General features: G+C 41.5%; 1 protein-coding gene across 4 annotated transcripts in view; it reads right to left on the bottom strand.

Annotated features, from left to right (window-relative positions):
* Pik3c2a (phosphatidylinositol-4-phosphate 3-kinase catalytic subunit type 2 alpha) overlaps positions 1-12,526 on the bottom strand; it is a 108,239-nt gene extending 95,713 nt beyond the window's left edge. For 3 of the 4 annotated variants that reach the window (XM_040755880.1, XM_040755888.1, XM_040755891.1), the window contains exons 1-2: positions 12,373-12,525; positions 11,690-11,778 (exon numbers count right to left, since the gene is read on the bottom strand). The gene's annotated coding sequence lies outside the window, so the exon portion shown is untranslated. Of the gene's footprint in view, positions 1-11,689; positions 11,779-12,372 lie in introns of all 4 variants that reach the window. The other variant, XM_040755886.1, reaches the window with a different exon arrangement.
* Between the last annotated feature and the right edge of the window lie 6,263 nt (positions 12,527-18,789).

Below are 18,789 nucleotides of genomic sequence, written 5' to 3'. Positions count from 1 at the left end.
AGAGGTAGGAGAATCTCTGAGTTAGAGGATAGCCTAGTCTATAGAGAGTTCCAGGACAGCCAGAGAGAACATGAGAACCTGCCACTCACACAAAATAACCCAAAACCAAAACCAAAAATTCACTCAAACCAGGTGTAATGGCACATGCTTTTGATCCCAGCACTCAGGAGACAGATGTAGAGTCCTTACCTCAAAAAACAAACAAAACAAAACAAAAAAAAACCCATTCAATTCAATTAAATTAAATCCACAGGGCTGGAGAGATGGCTTAGTAGTTAAGAGTAAGCACCACTATTGACAAGAACCGGAGTTCAGTTCCCAGGGAGAAATTATGATATTCAGTGCATCCATTTTAAGTAGCTCATAACTACCTGCAACTCCCTTAGTAATATGTATGAAGTTAGTATCAAATCAATTTATTACATAGATGGTATATTCTTTGACTAAGGAAGTAAAAGGGTTTGTGTTTGCTCCATATATTTCAGGCTAGCCTTGAACTCGATTCTCCTGCCTCCACTAGTCTCCATGTAGATAATAGGCACTAGTCACCATGCCTGACTGGAAGCAAGCTGTAATTATATATACTGTGTAATTAATTTAGCCATGTACAAAAAGTTTATTTTGGCATACCTGACAGGAATGTCATATAGAACGACCAACTATGACTCAGAAAAAGAAAACTCTGGTGATAGTGTGATCTGAATTCAACCTGGAGACTGAGTTCAACCACACTGGGCACTCTACCAACTACACCTGTGTAATTAAGACATATGGTCCCTGAAACTTATACTATTTATTACACACAGATACTGGGAGCATAAGACATTCTGATATCACAGGGAAAAAACTACCAGAAGTTCCACACTGGGAACACTCCTGGACTTTGCTCTACATGCTTTTTCCTTGGCTGATTTTAATCTTTCCTTTCCCCGTAATAAACCATTAACCACAAGTATAACAGCGATCAGTAAGTTTTATGAATCCTAACATTCTCAAACCTAAGGGTGGTTAGGAGAACTCTGCTTTTCAATGTGCAGTTCATATTTAACATGAGGGTAGTCTTATGGGCATTATGCACTCAGAGGTATGCACAAAAGATTGGAAACAGACAAGCTGGTTGGTGAGGCTGACAAATAGAGACATATAGAATCATGTCAGTGTTCAGAATCCATATTTTGCTGATGCAATATCATGGTTCTTCTCCAAAGTTATTTTATCTATCTATCTATCCATCCATCCATCCATCCATCCATCCATCCATCCATCCATCCATCCATTTGCAGTTTGAGTAGATTTATGTAAGCTTTCAATACTCTAGATCAATCTAAATCAAATAGTCCTAGATTTTATAATAAGCTATATTACTATATTCATTATTAGCTCATATATTATATAGCCCTTATAATAGACAACTACAAAGAACCAAATAAAATTGACAGCAGGTCATAGAACAGTTGTTCCCAACCTGTGTGTAGCAACCCTTTTGGGCGAGAGTGGAGGTGGGGTAGGGGGGTGGGGGTGGGGGAGGGTTGTCAAACAACCCTTTCATGGGAGTCACCTAAGACCATCAGAAAACTGGATATTTATAATTCATAACAGTAGCAATGTAACAGTTACAAAGTAGTAACAAAAATAATTTTATGGTTGGAGGCCACCACACGTGAAGAACTGTATTAAAGGGTTGCAGCATTAAGAAGGTTAAGAGTTACTGGCATAGAGGCTCACATTTGTAATCTCAGCAGTGAGGAGGCTGAGAAAGGAGGACTGCCATAAGTTCAAGGCTACCCCCAAGCTTACATATGAGCAAGAGAGTGAAATAAAGTGGAATCTGTGAGAAAGATTCTGTGAGAGGGCAGAGGAGGGAAGGGGAGGGGAGGGGAGAGGAGGGGAGGGGACTCACTGACATTGAGACCAATTACTAGGTTCTTATCCTAGCTGCACTTCAGCTTTGATTAGGCTTTTCACGTCTCAGGAAACCCATTTCTCCAGTAAATAAAGTGGTTATGCATTGAAAAGTAAGATTTACTCAAACATCAACATTTCAACATCAAACTTGATTTGAAAATTTTAATTCTGTTCTCCAAATTGACATTAAATGTGCAGTAATATAGCCTTACAGTCTGACACAATGAAAAATTTTCATTTGAAGCAAACTTAAGTTTATTCTATGGATCTAGTGAAATGTTTTTGATGAAGATGAGTAAGTTAGCTGAAGCTGTACTTTGGGTTCAATGTCTAGCTACAAAATAGAAGAAAGAAAAGTGTGTGGTGTTGGAGACACTTTACTGTACTTATCAGTATAACAGGAAGACAAAGATAGACTTCAGTGAGCCAGTGAGATGGCACAGTGGATAAAGTGCTGCCACATAAACTGCAGAGAGGAGCATGGGATTTCAAGTGTGGAATGGGAAGCAACTCTAGCTGTCTTTATTTTAGTTGAATTACTATTATTATTATTATTACCATGGTGTGTGTATGAGGTGTGTAGGGGTGCTCATACCACAGCACTTTGTGAGTTGGTTATCTCTTTCGGTCCTAGGAATCCAACTCACATGGTCAGTTTTGGTGCTAAGTTCCTTTACCAACTAACTCATCTTGCCAGCCCATATCTTTACAACTTAAAATGTTTTGCACAAGTATATTAATAAAGAGCTTAAGTCTTCTACCTTAGCAAAAATCAATATCTATGTTGTAAACCTAGTATGCACTAATCATTGTTCCTTTCTCAGTCCTTAAGGACAACATTCTAAACATCCAGCATACAGCCACAACAACTTTCTGTGTCTAGACAGGGGTCTTAACTGCATATGAGTGGGAGGGGTCAAGAAAGAGAAGACACAGTCACAGAAAAAAGTTTATTTTCAAAGGCAACATGCTGACCACAAATTTCCCAACAGAAGTACTTGGTGGAGAATGGCTGAACTTTGGACTACTTTTCTGTTCATTCATTTGACATGAATCATTAAATATACCTTGATGTTACCGAAATTTCAACATGACGAATAATAGTAAATCTTGTGTGCTAAATGTTATGGCATATACCTCCATTTTCAACATGGTTTAAAAGAGGAGAAAAAATAAAACTGAGAAACACAACTAGGAATTACAAAGTAAGGAACAGTAATAAACAATAAGAAACTAAGACAAGCTGGGAATGTGCTTAGTTGGTAGAGTGTTTGCTTAACATGCATGAAGAATATGTTTGTATATATGTGTGTGCATATTTGTGTCCAACCATTGAAATAAGCATTCATATGCTCCCAACACTAAGAAGTCCAAGCCCATGAAAAGATGCTGAGTAGTATTAGTCAGAAGGGAGATGCAAATCAAAACCACAACCAGACACACTTCAAAACTACTTGACAACTTTAATTTTTTTAATGAAAAATATGAAGTGGTGGCATGCATAAACTGAAACTCTTTGCATTTTGCTGGTAAGGAATGGAAAATGGTACAGTCATTCTGAAAAACACTTTTGTGTGCTTCCTCTAAAATGTAAACATAATTATTGTTTGAACCAGCAACTCTACTTCTACTCAAAAGAATGGAAAACAGACACTTATATTTACACATCAATATTAGAAGCATCATTATTTAAAATAGCCAATAGATGGAAATAAGCAAGTAACCATCAAAGAATTGATATACAAAATGTGGCATATACATAGAACAGAATATTATATAGTCATAAAAAGTAATGACAAATGTTGTACTATGGATGGTCCTTAAAGACATTAAATAAATGAAATAAACCAAACAAAAGAAACAAATATGGTATAATTCCACTTACAAGAAATACTGGAATAAGAAAATTCAGAGAAAGTAGTGTAATGGCTATCAAGGAAAGCATGGGCTAGGAGGGTGGAAAACTTACTGCTTAGCAAGCAGAGTTTCATTTTGCAGTGATAAAGATTTTTGAAATAGACAGTGATAGACAACATTGTAACTAATGCCACTGAACTATAAATGAGCAAATGGTGTCCGTGTGTGTATATATAAGACACACACACACACACACACACACACAGAGAGAGAGAGAGAGAGAGAGAGAGAGAGAGAGAGAGAGAGAGAGAGACTGACTGACATGGGGATATAGCTCAGTGGTAGAATTCTTATCTAGTAGGTACAAGGTCCTGGGTTCAAGTCCCAGTATCCTGTACCCACTGAGTCCAGGTTCACATGCTTTTAATCCTAGCTCTCAGGAGGCTGAGGTAGGAAGAGCAAGAAGTTCATGGCCAGCCTGATCTACAAAACTAGACTCTAACAAAAAACAAACACAATCTTTCTTCTTTCATTTTCTTTCTCCACTCTTTTTTGCTGTCAGGATCCTTGTGTAGCTCACATTGCCCCAGACTCACTACACTAAGTAGCAAAGGGTAACTCCTGATATTCTTGCCTCTATCTGTTAAGCACTAAGAAGACAGGTGTGAGACACCAAGCCTGATCCCAGAGCTCTACTCTAGCAATGGAGCTAGATCCCCAATCCCACATTTCTCTGTCCTAGCTGCTGCGGTGCCAGTTCTGTGACTGCTGTTTTCCATATTCCATGAAGTGCTCACTTTGGGTGCACAGATGTCTAGCTGGATGGGTTTATGGATTTTTTATTTAAAAATACCTTTCAGTAACTATGACTGGAAAAAGAAAATCAACTGCAGTAAGTAGGTGTGGTGACTCACACCTTTAATCCTAGCACTTACAAGGCTGGGGCAGGAGGAGTGCCATGAGTTCAAGGCAAACCTAGGCTACAGACTGAAAGTATAACTCAAAAAGAAAAAACAAATCAAGCACTGTCAAGCATTTCAATATGCACAGAATTCTAGTCTGAGAACTCAATGGCAAAGTACTCCTAGTATTCTAGCATGCAAAAGGGGAAGGGGAGGAAGTCTAGTCAGAAAAAAGTGGATCATTCCAAGCCAGTTATGGGGTACACAACTATAAATCCAGCATTTGGAAACTAAGACAGAAGGATTGGAGGGGATTCAAGTCCACCCTGGATTACCAGCAAGAATCTGTCTCCCACTCTCTCAAGGGGAAAAAAAAGGGGAAAGTACAAACTGTATTCCCTGGAACAACAACAACAACAAAAAAGCTCTTTTCCACTTAGCACTGTAGCCTAAAACAGATTTATACATTAAACTACAAAGTGTTTATTAGAACAGTCATAAATTCTATTATGAACATAGATAAAGTGACTTAATAAATAAACCAATGCAGTTACAGCTACTCACAGCACTGTGGTTTTGTTTCTAAGAATAGTTTGGTCTCCGTCAGAGCTTATCTTGTAGGAAGAGCATACATGTTTACTTACTCTCCCAAACTGAAAATAGAACATTTGAAAAAAGTATTTTCCTGATTCCTAATAGACTGAATTTTTTGAAACAAAATCACTCATGTTCTAGTCCCTCCTCACCAGAAGGCATTACCAGCACTAATCTCCTCTCATTCATTCTTATATACTTTTACCTGGAGAGGTTGTGGTTTTGCTTTGTTCTCTCATTATACAATGGAACTTTAATAATGATTTCTTATGTAGCAGTACACAATGCAACTCTAACATTTATGAGGCTGTGACAGTAAGATTACTCTAAGTTCAAGACCATTTATTGAAAGGAGAGAAAGAAAGGTAAGTAGGTAGAAGAGAGAGAGAAAGAGAGACAGACAGACAGACAGACAGACAGACAGACAGACAGAAAACCAGCCAGTCAGCCAGCCAGTACTTGGGAAATAAAAGCAGGAAGATCAAGAGTTCAAGGTCATCTGTGACCATATAGCAAGTTCAAAGCCAGCCTGGGCTCTGTGACCCTATCTCAAAGAAAATATATTATCATATGGATTATAACTGGTCTGTCCAGGTTGGACTACAAACTTGTTCATCCTCCAAAACTGTGCTACATGTTACACATGTAAACATTAAAACACCAACTTAAGAAACACAGTGAAAAGAACACTTGGTCATCACTATAGGACCTGGATTCAAGCAGTGTCTTCTAGATACTATACTACATAAGTCAATATATTTAGGCCTCATTTTCTTCTCCAAGAAAACAAGAATATTTACTATTTATTTGAATAATAAGATCTTGAGGAATAAAAGCATCAGCTAAGCTATAATCGGCAATCAATGTAAAAAGCAGTCTTTTATTATTGTTGATCTAAAGCAGTGGTTCCTAATGGTGTGACCCTTTAATACAGTTCCTCATGTTGTGGTGACCCTCAACCATAAACTTATTTTTGTTACTATTTCATAATTGTAATTTTGCTATTGTTATGAACTGTAATGTAAATACCCGTGTTTTCCAATGGTCCCAGGTCACCCCTGAGAATGGGGCCAAAACCCACAGGTTGAGAATCACTAGTCTAAACTATTAGTGTTTGTTTCTAACAAATTTCAATGTACAGCAAATGAAGTGAAACAATATTATATACTTTGATTCTATAGAGTAACTGTTAAGCTAGGTATGGTAGTGTATACCTGTAATTCCACTCACATAGGAGGTTGAGGCAGGCTAGCAAGTTCCAGGACAGACTGAACTGCAAAGAAAGACTGGATCTCAATACCAAAAGTAGATATGGTGCTTCATGTCTATAAGGCTGACTTGGAGGGTTGGAGTAGAACTATTATAACTATCATTGAGTTCAAGGTCAGTCTGGCCTAGAGTGATTTCTGGGATAATCTCAACTAATTTATAAGACCCTGTTTCACAGTAAGACTTACAGAAAGCATTACTGTTAACAGTAAGGATGTTGATTAAATAGTATTTTAATGTATTCTCAAAGTTAAGTAATACCAATAGCTAAGCCAACAAAATTTGGTTTCAAGTCTGTTTAAAAAGTTATTTTAAAATTCCATTTATTTTATACCCAAATAGCTAAATTTAAATTTTTAAGAAATCCAAGGTGGGTTACTTCATCCTAGCATTTGGTAGATAGAGGCAGGAGGGGCTAGACCTCAAGGTCCTCCTCGGGCACACTCTGAAGCCATCATAGGATTCACGAGGGCCTACCGACAAAAGCAAAAAGAAATCCAGAAAGTAGTTCACAGTTGTATTTATTTCAGCTTTAACTGTCAAAATATTTCTGTGTACATCTCATCAGAAACAACACATAGGCTGGGCATGGTGGCAGAGGAAGGCAGATTTCTGAGTTTGAGGTTTCTCTACATGGCAAATTCTAGACCAGGGCTACACAGTAAGACCACAAGTGGATAATGTCCCAAAAAATTAAAACAAAAATCCTAGTGTAAGGGATGGTATATGATACCCTTCAGGAAGTCTGTTGGATAAAAAAGTTCCCCAACCGCGCCCCCCTCCCCAACCCATACTGGCTATTGCTCATGGTTGCCAACCAGAACTAGGTAATAAGATACAATTGCTGCAGATACCAAATACTTCTGATTGCAGGACATACAGAAATCATGCTACAACAGAGCTTGAAACTTCCTCCTTGCTGAGTACCTTTCACCATGTCAGAAGGCGTTATGCAAGTTATTAGAAGAGAAAAGTCATCAACACTCTTACCCTGCTAAGGATCCTGTAAGTTATAATATCAACCTCCTGACTAGATGTGCCCACTGGTGCAACAGTGGCTCTGCTATTGTCTTAGTTAGGGTTACTATTGCTGTGATGAAACACCAAAACCAAAAGCAAATTGGGGAGGAAACAGTTTATTTGGCTTATGCTTCCAAATCACTGTTCATCATTGAAGGAAGACAAGACAGGAACTCAAACAGGACAGGAACCTGAGGCAGGAACAGAGGCCATGGAAGGGTGCTGCTTACTGGCTTACTCCTCATGGCTTGCTCAGTCTGCTTTCTTATAGAACCCAGGGCCACCAGGCCAGGGGTGGTTCCACCCATAATGGGCTATACCCTTCCAAATTAATCATTAATAAAAAAATGCTCTACAGGCTTGCCTACAGCCAGATCTTGAGGGGGCATTTTCTCAATTATGGCTCCCTTCTCTCAGATAACTCCAGCCTGTGTCAAGTTGACATAAATTAGCCAGCACACAGATGTTATGGGGACAGCCAACTGCTTTTAATTTGATTTGAGGCCCACTCCACAGAGAAATTCATGCATTGTACTGTACTTGTACTGTAAATGGATGATAGGCCCAAGGAGAAAACTTATTACTATTGTTTTGTTAAATGGACAGAGTATTGAACTACTTTCTAGATATTTATGTTTATATAAATTAATGCTATTCTCAGTGTAGGTCAGGGAAGTTTCTGTTTGAAGAGGATGTAAGTTAGTGAAGAAACTTATGACTAGTCCAGGTGCTAAAAACTGACTGCTGAGGGCTTGGTCTTAAACAGGACATCACTAACACCCCTCCAAAACTCAGCTCAGGTAATACTAAGGAAGAGAGGCTGAAAGAACTTAAGAGCCAGTGTAGGGAAAGGGGTCAGCCAAAGAAACACACCCTGAGAAGAGCCAAAGGAACACACTTTGGCCCTGCAACAAGAACCAAAGAAATGCACCCTGAACCTGAAATTAGTGCCAAAGAAACACATTGTTGCTAGGATCAAAGCCAGTGAAAGAAACACACCCTGACCCTAAAATTAGAGCCAAAAGGCTAAAAGACCAGTGAAAGAATCACACTTTGGCCCTGAAACCAGAGCCAAATCTGACCCTGAACCAGTGCAGAAAACCAACCAATTCCTGAGTAGGAGATCTTGCCAATCTGAGCTCAGGGATTGAAATGTGACCAATCCCCAATCTGGAAATCTCCCTGGAAAACTCTGCCCCTAAGAAGCCCTATGTAAACCCCATGTCTATTTAGTTTGTGACTGTCTGGCTACCCAGCCACTCTCCTGGATTCTTCCCTCCTAATAAATCTCTTGAATGAGGTTTGGGTGAGACCTTCCTTTGCCAGAATGGAACGGAGGAGAGAAATAACTTTTAGCAGGAACCAGAGCACAGAGAGCTAAGCAGGGCTGTAACACTTTAGCCCAGGGAAACCTTCCCCTGGGGGGAAGTGGAGTAGTTACACTCAGGACTGGAACCAAATGTAACAACTTTGCCAGGAAGCCCTCCCCTGGAGCAGCGCTATAAGCTGCTAAACTTACTGTGACCTGTGGTATTCCTTGGTTCCCAAGTACCAGAATACCTTTCCATCTCATCCAATCAAAGTCGCTGCAATGTTTACAGCCAGAATATGGGAAAGAATGCTGTAAAACAGTCTTCAGGACATGACACGTTGCTGCACCCATCACTCACAGAAGCAATGCTACAAGACCTGCCCATTAACGTTCCATCATGGATTGGGAAGAGACTTATAAGTCCACCCTATTCTCAATGAGCTATAGGGATGGTTGCTAGGGGTGGGAAAGTCAGTGGTGCAGTCCCTGGCTAACAGTCTTCAGTCAAGTAAATAACCACCTATCCACGCTCTTGCAGACACCTTAATTAAAATTTCCCACAAAAGGGAAAAAGGAGGACATGAAAGTAGTTGGGGGAAAAAATGGTTCACCAGGAAGAGATAAAAAAAGAGACTAACAGGAGGGAGTGGAAATATTAAAGTATATTACATATATGAAATTAAAATTTTAAATCAAGAAATATGATTGCAAAAAAATACAAGGTATACATACATGCACAAAATAAAGATTCACGGCCAGATGTGGTGGTTCATGCTGCCTTTAATCTCAGCACTTGGGAGGCAATGACAAATGACTCTCTGTGAGTTCAAGGCCAGCCTGGTCTACATAGTGAGTTCCAGGAGAGCAGGGGATACACAGAGAGACCCTACCTCAAAACAACAACAAAAGCAAGCAAACAAAACTGTGACTCCCACACAAGTAAGGAAACTAAGTGGTTTCTTTTAGCCTCAACCACAATCCTATGAACAATGTAGACAACACCTCTTCAGGGCAGTATTTCCAAGTGAGACCATGATTCCCACTAAAAGAGCACTGTATATGAATACTATCAAATAAACACCAGAGTTATTAAGACTTTTCTCAATTACCTTACCACTGGGAGGTAATGGAAAAGATCTTAGAACCTGAGCACATTTATCCATCTTGCCCTCATTAATAGAAAGAACTCATTCTGCAAGCCTCAATTTGAGCATAATCTTTCTCATGAGACCCACTCATTTCTTCTTCTCCCCTCCCAGATCACATCCTTCTTAGCACTTTGAATCTACCACTGTCTTTATAACTTCAGTGTTAGAACTTGCTAAACTGTCTTCCCAGGTAGACTAGACAACAACTTCTACTTTGCATTCCTTCTCTCTTCTCCTACTCATTCCCCAGTTTTTGAGGGTGGGTTTGTGGCCCAACTCAGTTACAACTATAAAACGAAACCACCAAACTAAAGGGGATATGTCTCAGTGGTAGAGAGCTTGCTTAGGTCCTGGATTCAATCCCTAGTAGGGAGGGGGGGAATGGGAGGGTTGAGATTAAACAAATGACCAAATTCTGTAAATGCAGCACACTAAAACACCATCATTTGCTTGCCTTAAATTTCTTTTGGGAATATGATAAATTAGTAAAAACAAATTAAATTGTCTTATCAAAGCAAGATAAGTTACAACTTTATTCTGTAAATACTGATCAAAGCCAGGACCTTGTACCAATTCTTAGCTACACACCCAGTTCACAAACCTTTTTATTGTTTTGCTTTGTTTTTGTTTGGAGACAGGGTCTCCTGTAGTTCAGGCTCATCTCTACAGGTGCTTTGCTGAAGCATTTTAAGAAGGTGCTTTGCACCTCTCCTGATCTCAGGGGTTGGTCTGATGGTAAGAACTCTGAGCTCCTAGAAATCAGACTGTCTTTAGGTACAAATTTCCTAATTGAATGTGCTACTTACTACATTCAAAACAATGTGCCAGATTTACTCCTGAGCACAGAAATATATGCAGCAACTTTAAACTGAATGGAAAGTTTGGAGCTCTAAATAGAAGCTCAATATACAACTGATTACAAAAAGTTGCTTCTAAAATCCTGAAAGCAAATATGCTAGCCTATATGCTCTATGAAACTGAAGACTGAGACCATTAAAGTATGACTGCAAATTAAACTGTAAGCATCATGTACACAACACAAATCATGCAAGAATTTTCTATATTATTGTTGTTGTTGACAGTGCCTCACTAGGTAGCTTGGGCTAGCCTTAAATTTCACCCTTCTATCATATAGCTCTGCAATGTAGGCAAGCAGTGCAAATTACAAGAGTGCACCACCATGCCCAAGACAACAGACACTTTCCCAGGACAAACTGCTTCTGAATTAAGTTAGCCAACATTGATGGAATTTGTGGAAGTTCTGAATATATTTTGCACCTATGTTAAAATCACTTGGAACTAAGTTTGAGTTAACAAAGACCTCTATCAATCACAGTACTTTTCAGTGCTCAAAACAGTGAATGTCAAACACACAGCTTCAAATTTTTGAAAATCTCAACTAAGGCACTTCAAGTGTGGTTTGTAACCTTGAATAACCACACGAACTCCAACTACAGCAGAGCTGCTGAAAGGTTTCTTGTGGAGACTGAACCATCATCAGGGAGGCAAGAGTACAAAGTCTTCCTTGGAATCAGTGTTCCAGGACCTCTATGTAGCCTCTCTTCCTGTATGCTATTTCACCAGCCCTCTAAGAATAGCTTTTTCCCCCTGTCCTTGTGGCTTGTGATGTTCCCATACATTCAATCATTTTCACCAAGACAGATTTTCCTCCTGACACCCACCTGAAAAGATTTAGGGACACCTCTTTAACAAGTAATCTTGCTCAAACAGGAAAGCTTCCTTCGAGTCACTCAATTCAAACACCCACTGTCTAAAACAGAAATATAAGAATTAGAACTTCACCTTCCATCAGGACAACACAGGGAAAGAACTATACCATACACACTTTTCCTCCTCTTCAATTATTTCTTGTTCCCCAGTCACTCAGAAGAGTTAAATTATGCTTACTCTAATGCCTTCCCAGAAAGATGCGCTAAATACACATATTAATAGATTCTGGATTTTTTTTTAAGGCAAGGAGGTGAAGGGTCCCAGGAGAAGAAAAAGAACCACCCGAGGCTCCAAAGACAGAGCTGGGTGAGGAGGAAGAAGAGGCCATAGCAGAAGTTCAACAGCCACTTTCCAGAACAGCCTAGAGCGGAGACTGGGACCCGCCGCGGCAGCTCCCTCACTGTCCCGGGGACAGAGGAGGGGGGTGGCTTCCCCTCCCCCTGGGGGACAGCAGCGCCCAGCGGATCACGACAAAAGGAGCCTGGCGACCGCCGGGTGGGGGACAGGGCCCCGAGGTACGAGTCCGAGAGGATGGAGCGAAGAAGGGGCACCGCGGCCGCGGTCCCTCCCCTCTGGGTCCGGCGGCGGCCGCGCAGCGCCAGGCCTCTCTCCACACGCACCCGCTGCCCCTCACCTCACGCTGCGGGAGCCCTGGTCTCCACCGCAACCCAAACCTTCGCGCCTTCCAAGGTCCAAGCCATGTTTTTCCCCCGCCTCAGCTGGCTCAGCCGGCCGCTGAGGAGAGCTTCGACCGACTCCGCGGCCAGCCGAGCACTGCACGTCACTTCCGATGGCACAAGCACCGCCCCCGTGCTTGAAAGCCTTGCGATTGGCTCGCGCGGACGGCCTACCTGAGGTGGTGGGCGGGGCGCAGGCGGGCCCGCGAGGCCGCCGAGGGGATGTTGCTGGCTGGAGTGGTTTTCCCGAGGAATGGGTGTCTGGTCCCGGTTCGGGGCCTCTCGGAGAGGCTACTCTGGGACCCCCTGGCTCGCCTTGGACTTCCAAGCGCCCTTTGTTCCCGGGCCCTCTCTCAGCACTGCGCGCCGTCGACCTCTGGCCTGCGGCAGTCTGGTTTACAATCTCAGCCCCAGGCCGCCCGGAGATGAGTTCGGATTGGAAGACAGAAAAGAACAGCCAGGACGAAATCTTTCATTCTCTCCAGCAGTTATCGCGGACGTTCAGGTGCTTCGAAGTTTGTAGTTAGCAGCTCATCACGTGGGTCCTGTACAGCGCTGGATGCGTGCCTGCGTTCTCGCATCGGTGTTTGCAGACAGCCTTGCTGAGGCGGGGAGAGGAAGGCTGCCTGATAATAACAGCGCTCGACCAGTCATCACACCCAGGCCCCATAGTAATCATACCTTTCTCGTGAGCACCGAAAGGAATTGTGCTTGTAAAGCGTTTAGTCCTCCGCTGTCTGGTTCAAAAGTGAAGCAGATGGGGAAATTATTCGCGTTTTACAGATTGCAAAAGAGAACAGTCGGTAACTACCGAGGAGAGGGGTGGCAAAATAAAATTGGCAGTGCCTACTTGGGATTTGGAATGTAGAAGCTTATCCTCAACATTTTCTCTGTTCTTGTATTAGGGAAGGGGAGACCTCTGATCGTTTTGTTTAAATAAACATGCCTGCACTTCTGGAGACTGGAAGAAGAGAATGTGGCATCTTTCTGTAGTCCAAGCTGAGGAGACTAGGGCAGGAGATTACTTAAGCGCAGCAGTTTAGAACCTGTCTCAAAATAATAAAATAAAATACAAAACCAGGGCAGAGACTAGCTCAGTGGCACCTAACTAGCATGTGTGAGGTCTAGGTTCAGTGTCTAGTACTAGCTAAGTAAAACAAAAAGCTATCCTGTGGGGGAAGTCCAGGAGCAGCCTGTACTCTCCCATTCCCTACTTGTCCACCAACCCCACCTTCCTCTGTACACTGGCACTTCCAAGCTAGCTTCCCCGCCCCAGAAGAATGTTCCGTAGGGATCTGCTCAGCTGCACAGCATTGTCCTGCTTTATCTTCTGATCAAAGAAGGAATTTATACACTTGGCAGCTCTTCCGAGAGATTTCTAAAAGGGCGAGGAAACTGACTTTCTCTCAGGACTGGCTTCCTACCTTTTGCTGTATGGAGAATGGAGTGTGCCTTTAGGAAATAAAATACTGGGTCTTATGCAGAGACAAAATGACATGTTTATCCATGCCCACCCCCCCAAGGAAGAATTCTTTCTTGTGGTATCCAGGTAGCTGCCCTGGTTTGAGTCAAATCCTTGTTGAAGTTCTGACTTTTCTCATTGATTATGGCCTTTATGTGGCCCTACTGGTACTCCGATCACCTAGGAGGTACCAACAGACTGAACAAGCAAAGACACAGGTGGCTTCCAAAAGAAACAGCATTGCAGATTGCTAGGTGTCAAGAAGCTGAGCTAGTAGCCCTCTCTTAGCCTTCCTTCTCTGGCTGACAATGGCACCTGATGATGGTTGTTAAACAATGTGAACACAGACCTGTGAGAGAAAGTGCAAACCCATGCTGCTGTCATTTGAAACCAACTAGAGACTAGCTAGAAGCTACTTTCTCCCAGTGGCTTCAGTTTTAAGACTTCAAAGTAGAAAGAGAGAGAGAGAGAGAGAGAGAGAGAGAGAGAGAGAGAGAGAGAGAGAGAGAGAAGAATCAAGGGGTAGCATTACATTTTAAACTGCTCCAACCTTAACTTCCCACAGAGAATTTTATAGCACCCCCAAATGTCTTTCAGTACCAAGTGAGAAGTGCTCTTTTTACCATTTGTGAAAAGAATGGCTGACATTTATTGAGCATTTCCTGAAACCAGGCTCTGTTCTTGGCGCTTTGTATTATCTTACTGAATCCCTTCCCCAGCCTGAATGAAAAGGGGCCATTATTATATCCTTGATTTATAGTTGAGTACTTTGAGAACCAGAGAGAAAAGCAATTTGCCTAAAGTCACACAGCTATTAAATAAGACTCCAAACCCAGATCTTACCACATAGACCAACCTCTTTAACATTTCACTACCCTTAAAAATTAACCAAAGAGCTTTTGAAAAGTCCATTAACAACCAGGCATGGTGGTACACACCTCAGAGGCCAGAACTCAGCAGACAAAGGCAAAAGGATCACCAAGTTGGAATCTCCCTTGTCTATATATAAAGTTTCTGACCAGCCTGGACAACATATCAATACCCCATTACAAATAAGCCAGGCCATTAATAAATAGTTCTGTTGCCTGTTCCTTCCATAATGCTGTATTCCGGTCACACGGGAAGACTTCACTGTGGGACTGTACTACAAAATTTCTAAGTTGTGGTCCCTGCTGGCCAATGGTGACCCACACTTATGATCCCCGTACTTGGGAGATAGAAGCAAGAGTTCAATTGGCTACATAGTAAGACTCTGTCTTATAAATAAATAAATAGGACTGGAAATAGCTCAGTGGCGTATCACTTCCCTGGCATGTATAAGACCCTAGGTTCCAATCCTAGCTCTAGTTTTGTTTTTTTAAAGTTATGTCTGTACTCAGTAATTATTACCCATGGCAAATAACATTGACACAGATAAATGACACTCAGAATATTAAATTTGTAAACAATAAAAGGATATGAAGTTTGTGGAGATAGTAAGACATGTTTGTCTTAGTAAAAAAGGAGATGGGGCTGAGGGAACATAGTGGGGTATGCTGAGCCCTTGCCTTCTATGTCAAACACAGCTCTGCACTGAGGATACACTGGGCAACAAGACAGTGTTTCTCTGTCCTCAGAGTTTGGAGTACATGGGGAACAAACACTAAATACCCAATTAAGCAATCACTTACTCCCAATTGTTATAAGCAGTATGAGGGAAAATCACAGTGTTCTCTGATTTAGAATGGAAAACAGGAAGGCCTTCTCTAGGAAGTGACATTGGGCCGAGTAGAAATTTAGAAGCTAGAGGCAGGAGAATTAGAAGTTCCATGCCAGCCTTGGCTACAAAATAAGACCGGCCTGGGTTACATGGGATATGATCTCATGTTTTAGTTGTGAGCCTAACCTTTATCAGCTGGGACATCTCTCCAGCTTGAGACCCTATCTCAAAAGGCAGGAGGGACAGAAAGAAGTCTAAAGAGGACAAAGGGAAACTGTGTGCAAAGACACTGAGGGAGTAAGGTTCAGCAGAGGAAATGAAAGGCCAATGTCATTGTTACAGTGGGAATAAGAGGGAAGTAACTTATTTCCCTGTTGAGACAAGCAGGCATCTCATGCTGGGTTGTGGAGACAGTGTTAAGATTTTAGATCTTGTCAAATGATAGTATACACTTATAATCTCAGCACTAGGGAAGTGGATGCAGAAGACTCAAGAGTTAAACATCAGCCTGGATTATATCCAACTTTGTCTCTGGGGACTGGAGAGGTGAGGTGACTCAGTGGTTAAGAGTATGTATTACTCTTCCAGAAGACTTGAGTTTAGTTCTCAGTACCATATCAGGCTGCTCACAATTGCTTGTAATTCAAGCTCCAGAAGATCCAATACCTTTGGCCTCTTTGAGTACCCCCACACACATTGCATAGATTCATGCCAAAACAAAACACAACACCATATAATTTAAATGTTTTAAAAATGAAATTTTAACAAACTAGCTGGGAATGATGGCGTAAGTCTTTGATCCCAACACTAGAGAAGCAGAAACGTAGATCTCGGAGGTTCAAAGCCAGCCTGGTCTACATAGTGAGTTACTAGCCAACCAGGCATAGTAAGGCCCTGTGGATTCCAAGCTTTCAAATGATCAGGGTTGTATTTTTTAAAAGATTTCATAGAGACTAGGAAAATGCCCAAGATTGGGGCTGTAGAGGATTCAAGTAGCCTAATTTGGAAATTAGAATATCTGTGCCTTGGACTTTGCATAAGACACAGTAAATACTAAGCTATCTGAGCTAGGGTTCCTGTTTTTGGAGACAGTTGAGTTGGGAAGAGTGACTTAGATGCGTAGCATGGAATGAGCATTGATAGAAATCTGTACAAATAACTTTGGAAGCCCAAGAAAGATACAGGGAAAAGGGAGGTTTGTTAGTTATCTGTGGCCTTCATGTCTGTTTGCTCCCTAATTATCAGTTTAAAGGAACAAGCCTTTCATGTTCATATTTTATTTGGGTCAGAAATGTAAGCATTGCTCAGATTGGTACTTCAGCTATCAGTCTCATTTAGTGACTTAAATGGGGGGAGACAATAGTAAAGTTTTCTTCATGAGGCAGTGAGAAGACCCCTGCACAGTGCTGGCTCCCCTGGGATCACTGCAAGTTTAAGGCCACTGGAGTATCTAACAAGTTCTAGAAAAGCCAGGAGTATATATCAAGACCTTGTCTCAAAAACAGTAAGGTTTAAGAGAACAAGACTATGTGAGGAAACCTATATTTTTGTGGCATCCTGTCACTTCTCCTATACTGTTTTCATTATGAGTGGATAAGCATGGTCCATATTCAACGGAAGGAGAACACACAAAAGTGAGAAAACCAGAAGGGGACTATGATTATTGTGGTTCAATAAGTGTTCTCAACCACTGGGCCATCTTCTTTTAAGGATATCAGCTTATCTTGACCTCTCTCCACAAAGATCCTATTCACAAATAGGCATGCTTTCTAAGACCTTAAAGTGTAGTACTGCATATATGAATTTACAAGTGACATAATTCAATCATTAATTGTATGGCATGAAGAGTGAAAATAACCTGTAGTGGTAAATCTTGACTGTCAACTTGACTAGATCTGGAATTAACTAAGAGATAAACCAATGGGCATGTCTGTAAGGGATTTATTTTTGAATTGTGTGTGTGTTGTCTGCATGTATGTCTGTGTACCACCTGTGTTCTTGCTGTCTGCAGAGGTCAGATCCCCTGGAACTGGAGTTTCAGATGGTTAAGAGCTTTCATGTGGGTGCTGGGAATGGAACCTGAGTCCTCTGCAAGAATAGTACCAGTACATGCTCTTAACTGCTGAGTCATCTCTCCAGGCTCTGTAAGGGATTTTTCTTGATTAGTGTATTTGAAGTGAGAAGGCACACCTTAAATATGGGCCGCACCTTCAGATATCAGGCAGATAAAAGGAGGCCCCAGGGGGAAATTTTTGCATTTTTCCTGCTTGTCTTGCCTTCCTGCCATGCTGGCAAGTTCCACTACCCTTTGTATCTTGTTGCTTAGCATGTGTGACACCCTGTTGCTGCCATGGCCATCCTTTGTAGACACTGGAACACAGCTTCTTCAGTCTTCCAACACAGACTGAAAACTAGTGGCTTTTCAGAAATTCTCCTGGCTTTCAGCATTAGATTGGGACTGCTGAAACATTCGGTGTCTCAGCCTCCCCAATATGTTGTTTGACTGCCCAAACCGTATCGTTTCAGCCAACCTAATAAATCACCTTTTATTTTAAAAGTTTTAGGAAACATTTCTACTGTGTGTGTATGTGTGCCCACACATGTACAGTGCATGTGTGGAGGTCAGAGGACAACGTGTTGGTCCTGGAGCTCAATCTCAGGTTATCAAGCTTGGCAGCAAGTACCGCTTCCCAATGAGCCATCTCATTGGCCCAAATCCCCCTTTTAACATAATATATGGTATATAGGATAAATGCATTCTATTGATTTTGTTCATCTAGAGAACCCTAATGCACAAATTAAATCAGTTATATCTACTATGAGGTAGAATAATATGACATAATGTTAAAACTATGTGCTTATCAGGCTGGTGAGATGGCTTATCAGATAAAGGTGCTTGCAGCACATGCCTAAGGATTGGAGTTTGAACCCTGAAACCTGTGTAAAGGGAAGGAGAGAAATGAATACACAAATTTGTTCTGATTTCACACATCTGTGGTGGTATGTCACACACACACACACACACACACACACACACACACACACTTTTAAAGTCTGGGAGCTTGGTAGTTGGAGCATGAAGTATATTTAGATTACAGTGAACGTGTTTGGCTACAAGCTCAGTGATCAACAAAAATGAAGATAAAACACAAACAATACAGGACTCTTGTGTGCTAGACCTGAAACAAAGTTGCAGTGGGATTTTTATCTGGC

Source organism: Mesocricetus auratus, unplaced genomic scaffold, assembly GCF_017639785.1.
Source record: "Mesocricetus auratus isolate SY011 unplaced genomic scaffold, BCM_Maur_2.0 Super-Scaffold_4256, whole genome shotgun sequence".
In the NCBI taxonomy this organism is placed as follows: domain Eukaryota; kingdom Metazoa; phylum Chordata; class Mammalia; order Rodentia; family Cricetidae; genus Mesocricetus; species Mesocricetus auratus.
The sequence above is the reverse complement of the archived record's forward strand: the minus strand, read 5'-3'. Positions and strand labels throughout refer to the sequence as shown.